The sequence below is a fragment of the Leptinotarsa decemlineata genome, unplaced genomic scaffold (genome assembly GCF_025532065.1).
Source record: "Leptinotarsa decemlineata unplaced genomic scaffold, Ldec_3_MD MMD2_P_RNA_scaffold_14, whole genome shotgun sequence".
NCBI classification, from domain to species: Eukaryota; Metazoa; Arthropoda; class Insecta; order Coleoptera; family Chrysomelidae; genus Leptinotarsa; species Leptinotarsa decemlineata.
The window spans coordinates 13,974,802-13,988,656 of record NW_027412528.1 but is presented as its reverse complement, the minus strand read 5'-3'; the positions used below and the strand labels follow the sequence as shown (position 1 = coordinate 13,988,656).

Sequence of the window (13,855 nt, the reverse complement as noted above, 5' to 3'; positions counted from 1 at the left end):
TCTGTTATTTGCAAAAATTATATGTTTATGAATGGCAAGATACTGTTTTCGTCTCAAAAAATACCCAATTTACCAGTATTCAGTCATATATCTTTCAAATGAAACATCTATCTCCCGAGAAAAAATACGAAAACACCCACGCGCTACACAAAATTCAGATTCAAGCAGTGTGACACATGAAATTATGTAGTACTGAGGCATAGAAGATGAGATTGAAAAAGTAATAATTTGTGAAATGAGTACTAGGACATATGGGCGCAATGTATGTTAATATTTTATTTCCAATACTCAATTTAAAAATGTAAGTGTAAGAAGAAGAGCACTTCAGGGTTATACCATTAGAAAACGACTATGAAGAAAACTTGAAAATGTAAAAAATTAGGATAAGTTAATTATTTTGTTAGTTGAAATATTTTACCACGTACTATTCAAATGTGCTAAATGGGCTTGTTTCATGAATTTTGGTTTACAGTTAATTTCAAATTGAAAAATAGTGTGCTTTGTGTCAGCTCACTGTATAGCGTTGTTTTCCCGTTGTTTTCTAGGCCCATGACGTCACGGGCCTAGTCCCGCTTCTTGTTCGATTGACCAATAGAAACAATACAAATAATGAACATTGCCAAATTGTAAAATTCACGGTGCGTATAAACAATTTCTGATTCATTCGTGATTCAGAGTAAAGTCACACTTCCGACAACTAAATCTAAAAAGAAAGTGTAAGAAATGCATTTGAAGGGAGAATTGATTATACATGGGATTCAAATAACACAAAACGCAATAAAAACGTTATTTTTGAAATATCTCCGGCAGTAGACATTTTTATGTTGATATCACAGAAATTTTATTAATGGAAGTGTATATGAACCCGTTAACGTTTAAATTTATGAAAAAAATCACCATAAGAAATAAAATGTACTCGAAAATCATGGTTCTAAATAGCTATATTTTCAAATGGAACTTGTTAGATCGGGAGCATAAAGGACGTTGTTGAGGGGGCATATGTCTAGTTCAATCTTTCCACATCCTTCAATTGATATAGATTGGCCCTTTTTTGCTACTCCTACATCTTCTGTGTATGGCCTAACTTCTGTGAGAGTATATTTTTCATTTGTCATGTTCTTGCTACAGGCACTATCCAAAACCATCTCAAACTCGTGGTTTCCATTTCCATAGTCATCTGCTAAGATTTATATTGATCTCTAGTTATTTTTCCAGGATTATTTTCATTATCTTCATATTCTTCTTTGAACCAACAATCATTTTCCTTGTGATTGGTTTTCTTACAGTATTTACAAGATTTATTTTTGAAAAAGCAATCTTGTTCTTAATGGTTGGTTTTCTTGCATAATGCACATAGTTTTGAGTATTGTCTTCTTGATGTTGACCTATATTGTGGCTTGGTGTGGCCCCTCTGTCCACATCCATGACATATAATTTCGTTCCTGGTCTTTCTTTTTGCTACTATGTTAAAGGATACTGATGTTTTTTCTTTATTGTGTTTATGTTTGTCTTCTTCTAATGACAGTCTTGCAATCAGGTTTTCTATGGTTTGGTCTACTGTGGGGGTCGAGTCCCATGCAGAACTGAAGTGCTTAAATTTGTCTAGAAGAAATGTTAGTACTTTGAAGACCAACATGGGTTCTGACATTTCTTGATTCAGCACTTTCAGTTTGAAAACCAAATTCAACAGTGTGCTTATATTCAAGTTCACGTCCTTGGATGCATCATATTTATAATTATAGAACTCTTGAAGAAGCAAACACTTCTCTTGATTGCTGTCTCTTTTGTAGATACGCATTAGAGTATCATACATTTCTTTAGAACTTTCGCAGGTCATAAGATGTAGTTTAACTGATTTATCAATGGTTCTCAGTATCACATGTTGAGCTTTGGCGTCTTTTGTCTTCCACTGACTGATCTTTTCTTGATCGTTCCACAACTTGTAAGTGAAGTAGTTCCATCAACAATTTCCATCCGTTGGTTTGCTCTGAATAGAATTTTTATTTCGAAATTTCAAACTGGAAAAATGGAACTGTCCTTGAGTTTCTGGATACTGGCGATATCGTCATTGTCTACATTGATTTACGCCATGTTTACTTGTTTATGATGCCTGGCTACAAATTTTTCTATAGTCACCAAAATACTGGTTTACGGATATTTCTTTTATGGTTCCACAGTTCGAGTGTGATCTGGGCCCATAACCTGCTGGGTTGTATTTATTTATATATTGTGATGTCTTTGATATTTGTAATTATACACTTTTATGTTGTAGTTTTGTGTTTTTTATTATTTTTATCCATACATGCATACTAACAACTTAACAACTGACTGACTAGTGACAATTTTAAACATTCATACCAACATTCCATGTTTACCAACCCAACAGAGCTGTCATTCAGTATCTGGTAAAAATTCAAAATAAGTGATAACGATTAAGAAATTTGTGCTACCCCACCAATTATTACCGAGCAGGCAAATATTGCGATGAATAATTTGCTGCCAGCAAAATCAAGAGGAAAATACGAATATAGTTTCGAAAACTTTGTGAGTTGGAGAGAGATGAAAAACATAACTTCGTTTTCCGAAAACGTTCTTCTCGTTCATTTCGAAGATTTAGCAAAAATGTTGAAACCATCGTCATTATGGGCAATTTACTCAATGCTGAGAAGTACCCTGAATATCAACAATACTGTGAATATCAGCAAATATTCCAAATTACGTGTCTCTCCAAAAGGCAAATATGATGTTTATGAACCGTAGAAATCGTCGACGCTTACCAGTGAATAAATAAATCAATTCATTAAGGAAGCTACAGATGGTAAATATTTATTTTTGAAGGTAACACAATTTCGCTTTTTCCTTCTAATAATTTTTTATGAAATTCTTGCAACAATTTCTGAAATACTCAGACACAAAATAAAGGTTGAAACTGAATTATTCAGGAAAAAGTAGCAAATATGGTAGCCTATAGGATTTTTATGAAATTTTGATAGACGTTTAAAAATTCATCAAAAACGATAAAAATCGTGAAATTTTTCTGCGGAAATTCCTGGATGATATATTTAGTTTTTTTTAAACGGTGGTCGGTAGAAATACACAAACACAAGCAATTTATTTGCACTATTTCACTGCTTTGAGACCTGCAAGATATGCTAGTACATTTAAAATAGTAATTTACAACCATACAAAAAGTTATTTGCTCAGAAATATATAAAGAATAATTAAAGTTATCGTTTATTTCAATGATTGAAAATTCATCAACCTGACATTCACGAAAGCGTCAAATGTCAAACATGGAAATAGGAGAGCATGAGATTACAATGCGACGTTGCCAATTTTCCAAAATATCTTCATTCTGAGTAAATGTGAAAACATTTTTGCGAAGTTTCTAGAAATATCTGCGCACCTAGAATTTGCGACATGGAGGCCGAGTGCGCGTATCCCTATTACTGGTTTGCCATTTTTCTCAACTTTATGTAAAAAATAGATTTTTATAGACTGCCAAAACAAACAACCCGATAGCCATTCAGCATTGAAAAAGAAGTGAAGACAATTGCCCGATTCGTTTGCATCATCGTTTAGGCAAGTTCGACAACCAATTTTCATCATCATTCTCATTGCCATAGGAATTCTTAAAAAATAATTGGCGGCCCTGATAAGGGCCATTTTTGTAATATAGAAAAATTATAAGCCGGTTTCTAAGTCCGAATATTCCTCTTCATCAGCCACATGAACGTCATTCGACTCTTCAGAAGAATTTTCGGCGTTGTGAAGTTTTCCTGCCAATCTGAAAAATTCCTCTATTCTGTTTGAGTTGAGTTGGGCATATCTTTCATCTAACATATATAAAACGAATAAGAATTCCAGCAAAGTGTGCCTTTTTACGTCCATTCAAAATTGTGACCGCCTTTGCGTGCCTCCAAGAAGATTCAATGGCATTAGTGTGTAAAACCCGTTTCAGGGTCCTTGAAAGTTATTGAATCGTTCACTTTCAAGTGGTTGTAGCCTTCACGAGAGAGGCAATCATATGCTTTCCAACAATCCGAATGGATTATTAATCCTTTCTCAATCTAGTTCTCTATTGCCAGTAAAAGCTATCTGTGTCTCGCCTTTTGACTGCTACCATGAACACTCTTTCCGTACCATGTTCAAAACCGACGAAAACCCATTGTTCTTCAACTCTATGGCCTCGATGATACTTGCGTTTTCCAAATTCACTCTCATCAATTTCCACAATGACACCACCTCACTTCAAATCCACAGCAGCAGATTTGAAAATTTCCAATTGCTCTATTATTGATGTCAAATTTGCATTCGACACCTAAAGATTGACAAATCCCAATATTTGAAGAATGGTTAGTTTGGATTTGGAAAAAAATGTTCCATGTCGAAATTCTCTTGCATATGAACAATTCCGTTTTTTCTGTTTTCGAACAAATACCATATTGGTGCACACCCATCTCCAACCGTCTAACTTAACCTAAACTGACCTTGAATAACTTTTTTCGAGATCAATTGCCCTAATACCAAACTGATATTTTTGCAAAAATACGTCCAAGAGTTCCTTCGTTATCTTTTAGAAGGTTTACATGATGACTTTAATAGAATTATTGAGAACCCTAAAAAGATCTTAACGGAGATTAACGAAAAATTGAGCGACAGCGGAAAAGCACAAGAGTCATGGCTGATTTATTTGAGTACATATAACTCTAAGATTATGGAAAATTTCGTTGGTCAATTGAAATCCACGATGAAGTGCACACATTGCGGACACTCATCTGTAACCTTCGATCCTTTCTGGGATTTGTCACTTCCCATACCACAAAGAACTGGCCAATTGAGTTTATCACGGTGCTTGGATTTCTTCACAAGACACGAAACTTTGGATGGACATGAAAAACCGACTTGTTCAAGTTGCGAGAAAAAAAGAAAATGCACAAAGTCTCTATCGATCTATAAGTTTCCCTGTATTTTAGTCATTCATTTTAAAATATTTTCTCTAACAGAAAGATTTAGAGGCAAGTTGAATGTTGCCATCGAATTTCCTCTAGATGGATTAGACATGAACAATTTTGCAGCAGACAATGTGACTCCTTGTCGTTATAATCTATATGCACTTTCGAATCACAGTTGGTCTGCCTACAGCGGACATTATACAGCATTCTGCAGACATCCTTATACTGGCACGTGGCACGAATACAATTATTCATAAGTGTCACCAATTTCACCAAAGTTGCGTGTGAGTGGAGATCATACATCCTCTTCTATGAAAAGCAGGAAACGAGTTCGCATCTTTGAGCTTTTTGAAAAGTTATTTTTGAACTGTTGATTTTAATGTTATGATGAATTATATGTTATTATAATGGGAAAAATATGTTGATAGGTAAAACATTTTTTCATAAATTAATTATTCTCAACGTCCACTTTGACCCACCTCTTCAGATGGATCGTCGAGAGCTTGCCGTGAGTGAAAGTAAGGACGTCATGAATGACGGTTAGTGGAACCAAGGAGTACACAGTACACCGAACTCTTTGGTGGAACGCACGGTAAGTAAACGCTGTTCCGTGCTATGTATGCATTTGCAATGCAGGTCTTTTATTTTCCGTGAAAGTGAATTATGACTTCAAAACTATAAATTTCATATTCAAGATTCCCGTTATTAGTTTTTTTTATAAGTGTAAATAGAATATACGGAATGGGATCACAAGTTCTTTGGTGAAACTTCACAGCAACTTTAACAATGGAATTTTACCCAGAGGTAAGATGGGGTATCTTTTTCAGTAACTTGAGATTGTATTTGATTTGAATACAGAAAGCGGCATTAATTTTTGTTTCAACTATGCATTTTTCAAAGACGTGATACAAAGTTTTCTTAAAATGATTCAGGAATGACACATTGTCAATATTATCAAAACCATGTTTCTGTATGAAGAGAAAAAAAGTTGAAGTGTATTTTATTCATTTCTCATTTGCTTTTAAAGATGCACAGTATTTGAAAAGATGTGTTGAAAATCAAAAATGATCTACTGATTATATTTTATCAATTCCATTACTTACCCACTTTCTGTTTTATACATAATATTAAACTGGATTTTTAAAAGATTTAATTTGTCTTTCTAGCTCAATAGCTTTTGAGTTATAGCTCATCTAATACAAATACATTGTTCAAAGATTATAAAAGTAGTTACATTAGATAATAACAATAGTTTGAGGAACAAGTATTAAGACCCAGAAAACTAATCGTCAAGTCAGTCACTTGTGAAGCAAAGCTTCGACAGTGATCGCTGAAAAAGATTTATGTTTTGTCTTAAATTGTAAGGTAACTAGTTTGAAACCTGAATCAAAAAACAAAGCATTCGTTAACGAATGTGGGAAGGAATCACCTTTACTTATTCAGGTTTGTCTTTCAAGAAGAGTGAATGCTTGGTTTTTGTACTCTGGTTTGAATCAATTGCCTCGAAGCGAACGAGGAAGAATTTTGTTCTGTAGTTGAATGTTGAAGCTCGGTTTTGCAACTCAACTGCCTTGGCTGGCCTCTTTTATCTTCTATATTCGTGGATTCAGTGTTCTTTCTATCCGACAGATGTTGGAATAGCAAAATTTTGAATTGATTTGCCTATATTCGATTAATAAGAAAACCATTTTCACAAATTATAAGCAGTGTTTCAGCCAAACCCATTAGAGTTTTTTTTAATAAATGTTTGATGTGATGCTGTGAATTGGCATAACTTTTTTATTTACTTGCCGATTACTAAATATGAACTGAAGTTTACCACAATATTTTAGTGAGTCACAACTAATTGCTTAAGCAGTTTCTGAAATAAGAGTGCACAAACAAAAAGGACCCTTTACTTTAGTTATGTGAAGTGGCGACTGGTTAAAATTTCTGAAAATTTGGTATGTGTTGTACTTGACCTAGTAACTAAAAGTTACTGGGTCAAGTAACTAAAGTAACTAAAAGTTACTGGGTCAAGTAACTAAAAGTTACTGGGTCAAGTAACTAAAAGTTACTGGGTCAAGTAACTAAAGTAACTAGAAGTTAGTAGGTCAAGTAACTAAAGTAACTAAAAGTTACTAGGTCAAGTACCCAACCAATCCCATGGCTAATTTTCTAGATACGGAGTGTTGAATTTTAAAATTGCCCAGTTTTTCATATTTATTGTTTTTAGTTAAAAACTGGATTGGATTCACTACATGTACAAATGATTTAAAATATTTATGTTTGCAAAATGTGGCTCTAATCTTCAGAATATTTAAGGTGGTTGGTTTGTTTATACTTCGGAAGGTATTCTAATTTTTGAAAAGCTCAAAAACCATAAATAATCTGTATTCTAAAAATTTTCCCTGTCAAACGTAACTATTTTCTCACTATAGTTTTTGAGACACAGGCTGTTAAAGTGGAGAATTATAACAATTGTCATTTACTGAACCAAAATCATCAGTTTTATCTTCAAACTGAGAAGCTGGATTGTTTTTAAGTTGCATTCATGACTTTTTCTGTTAAATACGTCAAAAGAAAAACTTGAATACCTTCAAGTTTCAAACACGATTACAAACATTCTGAAATGTAGAAATAGAAATAGATTTATTTCAAATAGATATCCTAATATACATAAATATCATACAAATATATAAGTTATTAAACAGAATTAAAAAAAAACTGAAATATATAAGTCCTATATAGTGGAATATATTGGGTAAAACATAGCAGTAGTAGATGATGAAGAGATTAATAGAGAGAAGAATGATGAACAACTCAATTGAAATGGTATTGTGCCCGTAGATATTGAGATAAGGAGCGTTTGAAGAGTTGAAGGGTGTTACTTTGTTTAATTTCATTAGGAAGCTTGTTATAGTCCAAGAGTCCTCTGTGAAAAATAGAATTCATTGTTCTTGCAAGGTTAGTTCGTGGGACAACCAAGTCATCTCTTCCTCTTGTATCGTATTTGTGTATCTGATGGTTATATGTAATAAACTCATTGAAGTAATGTTGTGCTTTTCCAGTGAGTATTTTGAATATGAATATCATAGAAAAATATTGTAATCTATCTTTTACTCTCATCCAATTCAGAATATTAATCATTGATAATATAGGAGTATATTTATGGCATTTTAATAACAAGCGCATTCCTCTGTTTTGAAGAAGAACAATTTTTTAGAAATTTTATTACACATATACTGGAAGTGTTTTTTTTAAGTTCAAAGTGTCATCAACGATGAAGCCTAGGTATTTGAATTCTTTCACAATTTCTATAGTAGATATTCTATAGTAAGATATTAATGGAGTTGATATCAATTAAGTTATATTTATATTGTGTTGTCAATATCATAGCTTTTGTTTTAGTGGTATTGAGTTTGAGTTTGTTTGTTTATGTCATTCAAATAGATAGATAGATTATCTTTATTAGTTCTTTGGTACAAAGACCCTTACGGGTGTAGAACATGTCAATGTATAAAGGAGTATGATAAAAATTACAAAAAAATAAAAAATGAACATAAAAACTATATATATATATAATATACAGGCTGATTCACGGTATATGAGAAGACTGTTTTTATTGCGGGTACTATGAGAGTGATTCCTATCAAAAATTTCAAATAATGACATGTTTTCTTTAACAAAAATAAAACATTCATACACATACATACTTGTAAGAGTAAGAATTCTCTTTTCAATAAATATTTCCCTGCAACTCTCTGTTCTAGGTAGATTGAAAATTTTTCTCAAACATTGTTTTTGTAGAATTAATATTTGCTGAGTGTCCACAGACATTCCCCAAAGTATGATTCCATATGTAACGCGACTTTCAACGTATCCATAATATGCCAGTAGTGCTGCATTTTGAGAAATATTTTGTGATATGACTTTCAAAGCAAAACAGTATCTTGTTAAAGTTGTTGCAATATTATTTATATGACTCTTCCAGTTCAATTTTGAGTCAATTGTTAAGCCCAGAAAAGACAATTGAGGAGAAGATTCCAATGTTGTTAATCCATAACTGAGATTACAAACACTACTACTTAGTACCATTTCATGTAAACGGTATGGCATTCGTTTTATTGGTATTTAATTTCAGATTATGGGCTGAAAAGTAGTCTTCTAGCAGGTTCAGGGAGGAAAAGATATTGGTTTTTTCAGAAGAAGCATCATCTGAACTAAAAATCACAGAGCAATCATCAGCATATTGCACCATACATTCATTCACAGCGTCTGATATGTTATTAGTATATAATATATAGAGTAAAGGACCCAATATTGACCCTTGGGGTACCCCTCTGATTATTTTCTCTTTAATTGATGTTATTAGTTCGCCGGTTATTTGATCCCTTTGAATCACGCACTGCCTTATTATTATTACCTTCCAGAAAGGTTATTAATTTCATGTATATACATTTTTCAAAAACTTTACTGATATAGGGAAGAAGTGCAATAGGTCTGTAGTTGTGGAGCTCCTTTTTTAAAGTAGAATATTGAGGTACATATAAATTATTTCAACTTGATATAGGCGCTGTTGCCAATATGTGAATTAGAAACAAATCTTTTTAAAAATTAAAACCCAACATTTGAAACATCAGTTTGAATACTCTTCGAAGTGAATTTGAAAAACTCATGAATTAAACTCAACTTTATTTTGTTCAAACTTGCATTTGCTGTAATAACCCAAATTGAGGAACATTCCCCATTGTGTTGATAAATTATAGTGTACCATTTTTATCTGTACTATGTCAAAACAGTAACATTTTTATTAAAATTTAGTATTTTCCCTCATATAAGTTTTATCTGCGATTTTTATTTTAGGGGAGGGGGGGGGGAGTGAAAACCCAAAAATGTTTGTAGGACTTATTTTCAGTGGAATAAATTGAATTGAAATTTTTTTTTCAGGTTTTCTGCACAAGAACTGGGCCTACAATGTGGAATGAAACATCAACATGGAGATACTTTTGGATGCAGTAGGTGGTAGTATATCAAGGATGCAGATGAGTAACTTGGTATGTAATTTCCATTTTCATTGACGTAAATATTTTATTTTGATCTTAGTGCGACATATTTTCCCAAGTAATTGATTCAAATAAAAGTAAGTGAATCAGTTTGAAAGTCAGTACATCCTACGAAGAAGTATTAGTCAAGTATTGGAGATGTATTGCTGTTATTTTATATTTGTTATGAAATATAACACTCAGTCTTATGAAATAGAAATATGTTGGCCATACTGAAATACAATTTCTTGAATATGTATGAAAATTGCAAGATACGTGGTTCTCTTTCAGGAAAACATGTGAAATGTTGTAATAAATGACCGTCAGGTCTGATTGGCGATCCTTCTATACTACTAATGATGTATAATAATTATCTCAGTTATACTCGCACCAGAAAAATACACCCCCCTGTATATGGGATCGTTCAGCCGAAGGTATTTATTTTTCAATTTAGTTTGGTAGTAAGTGACAGAAATTACTACTGGAGTTTAATCTATACAAAATAATATTGAAACTATTCTTTTATATATATTTTACTGAATGAACATTATTCAAACTATATGAAAGAAAAAGTAATATATAATTTATAACCGTGTGAAAAATATGAATAAACCACTGAAATAAAATGAAAGGATTATTCCTCTGAAAATTGAAATAACTTCACTCAGGATATAGGTAGGTATGCCTTACCTAAATTCTACTAGATTTGCTGTTTTGACCCACGATTGTTTTATCGTAAGTATGAATTCTCAATGCATACAAGAATTACAATAACTCTTGTGAATAGATAGGATGAGAAAAATAACTATACTAAAACCAATAATGATTGAGAGTAGAAGTAAGCCCAGTTGACAGCAAATCGGGGGCGTGCTTATTAATTTTTGAGAGGGTTAAGAATGAAAGAAAAATTCTTAGTACAATTAGTTAAAATATTCATACACATTTTTTATTTATTTCATTAAAACTTTGCAATATCGTAATTTACCTAATCGTTGTAGTCATTAGGTGGGCCTTATGAAAACGGGGTAATAATCGTGGTAATTGTAGTAAGTACCAAATAAATTAACAATATTAATAAAAAACACAATATATATATGTATATATATATATATATATATATATATATATATATATATATATATATATATATATATATATATATATATATATATATATATATATACGGGTGTCCCAGAGCTTTTAGGCTAGCAGATATCTCAGTCACCTGCAGAAAAAAATTGAAAAAAAATATGTATATCATAGAAGACCACCAGCACTTTCATGTAGCAGAGCAAAATCCACCCCCTCGCGAGCAACCCCTGCGAAACCACCCCTAACTTTTGTTTTTCAAATGGCAACCCCATGTTGTTTGTCGTTCAACTGACAGCTCTTGTTATTTCTCAACCAACGATATATCATAATTGTTCGAGAAAATTGAATACGTTAGTGGGTACTATTAACTGGACTGATCGAATTGTTCTGCATTGTAGACACCAGAAAAAGTGGACGCTACACAGAAAAAGAGGCGATAAAATGTTAGAACTTTTTGTGCTTCCTTTCATTCCTCTGATATCTGGATGACACATTGCCATCAGTCGTGATATTGTTGTTGTATATCAAAATGCCTTTTACCTTCACTCCCAACGAATACGTTGATATGCTTTTTATTTTTGGTGAATGCCGAAAAAATAAACGTGCTGCGGAGAGGCTGTATGGGCAGCGCTTTCCTGATCGTCGACAACCAGGTCGTAATACGTTTTCGTATGTAGAAAATACCATGCGAACGGGATCATTTCCAGGAAAAACAGATCAAGTACATCCTACTCCCGTGCGAACTGAGGAAAATTGCATAAATGTGTTGGCCTACGCCGAAGCACATCCTCATATTTCGGTTCGTGCATTGGCGGTAGAGATTGGGATCAGTAAGTCATCTGTGCAAAGAATTTTCAAACAGTACAAGTATCATCCCTTCAAAATTCATTTACACCAAGGACTCAGACCTACCGATTTCGAAAGACGAACGGCATTCATTGCCCACATTCAAGTTTTAGTCCATGACAATCCAAACATCCTCAATCAAATCTTGTGGAGTGACGAATCCCGCTTCCATAATAATGGTACTGTTAATCGACATAACATGCACTATTGGTCACAGGACAACCCTCACTGGATTAGAGAAACCAATTTCCAAACAATGTGGGGTGTGAACGTGTGGTGTGGTTTACATAATGGACGACTCATCGAGCCCCATTTTTTCCAAGACACTTTGACGGGCCACCGATATTTACATTTCTTGGAAAATTGTTTACCTGCCCTCCTGGAAGATATTCCACTTGAAGAACGACAACAAATGTGGTGGCAACAAGATGGTGCTCCTGCACATAACCATAATGTAGTTACTACATTCCTCAATGATACTTTTCGAGACTGTTGGATTGGAAATAGTGGACCTGTGCGATGGCCTGCACGTTCTCCAGATCTCACGCCACTGGACTTTTTCCTGTGGGGATATCTGAAACGAGTTGCCTTCGAAACACAACCAATGAATATTGACGATTCAACCCAAAAAATTTTAGAGGCTTGTCATACCGTTACTCCGGAAATGATTAGGGCTTCCTGTACTCGCGCGCTGATTCGGCGACTTGAAGCATGTGTGGCAAGTGCTGGCCAACATTTTGAACATTTTCTGTAGTATCATGTATCAAAATACAGATGACCTTAAACATCAATATTTCATTTGTGTTTTTATTTTCTATGATTCTGCATGTCATTCTACCTACCATGATACATCATTGACCGAGAAATGAAAAAGACTGTAAGTTGAACCAAAACAAACATGGGCGTGCCATTTGAAAAACAAAAGTTAGGGGTGGTTTCTTGGGGGTTGTTTACCAGGGGGTGGATTTTGCTATGCTGCATGAAAGTGCTTGTGTTCTCCTATGATACATATTTTTGTTTTAATTTTTGTTCTGCAGGTAACTGAGATATCTGCTGGCCTAAAAGCTCTGGGACACCCGGTATATATATATATATATATATATATATATATATATATATATATATATATATATGTATGTATATAACTTTTTTTCACTATTGGGTTGCAGCAATTGATAAGTGAACTCTTTATAACTATTCTCAAGCTTTCGAGTAACTTAAACTCATCGTCAGGGGTACTAGAAAATACAAATTACAAATTTTTGATAATAGAATATAATATAAATGTAAATGTACAAATTTTCGTCTAATCTTCAACCTCAGATTCGTCACTGTTGCTACCGCTATCATCAAAGTGAATTATGATTGGTTCAATATTGTGTTCAATACGGTTGTCTACGTCCCACATTTTTTGCTCCTCTTTTAAAACATGCTGAATGCATTTCTTCCAGTCTTCTGCAGAAACAGTTCGAATAGCTTCTTGTAGGTGATGTTGCACGTCCACTAATTTAAATGTTCTGTTTTCTCGTGCCACATATCCTTTTATTTGCGCCCAGATTAATTCTATTGGGTTTAATTCGCAGTGGTATGGTGGTAACCTTAAAACTGTAATTCCACGACTTAACGCCATTTCATCCACTACGAATTTTTTATATTTGTCTGTGTGTAATTTTGTTAGCTGAAGTAGTTCTGCCTTTAAACTATCTTTGTTATATTGGATGTTCTCATTAATTAACCATTCTTGAATTGCTGCTTTTTTCCATGATTGTTTTGGTAATGGTTTTAAATGTCGACTATGGTATGGGGCATTGTCCATGACGATGACAGACCCAGGTTCCACAAGTTGAATGATGCCTTCAAACCATTTTTCAAACACCTCCGCATTCATCTCTTCATGATAGTCGCCTGTTTTCTTAGATTTAAATATTAATTCACCAT

General features: G+C 33.5%; 1 long non-coding RNA gene across 1 annotated transcript; it reads left to right on the top strand.

The window, feature by feature from the left end:
• Window positions 1-5,559: 5,559 nt before the first annotated feature.
• Window positions 5,560-9,992, top strand: LOC141484607 (uncharacterized). Its single transcript, XR_012466704.1, has 2 exons — window positions 5,560-5,759; window positions 9,885-9,992. It is a non-coding gene; the product is annotated as an uncharacterized lncRNA (long non-coding RNA).
• The last annotated feature ends 3,863 nt before the right edge of the window (window positions 9,993-13,855 follow it).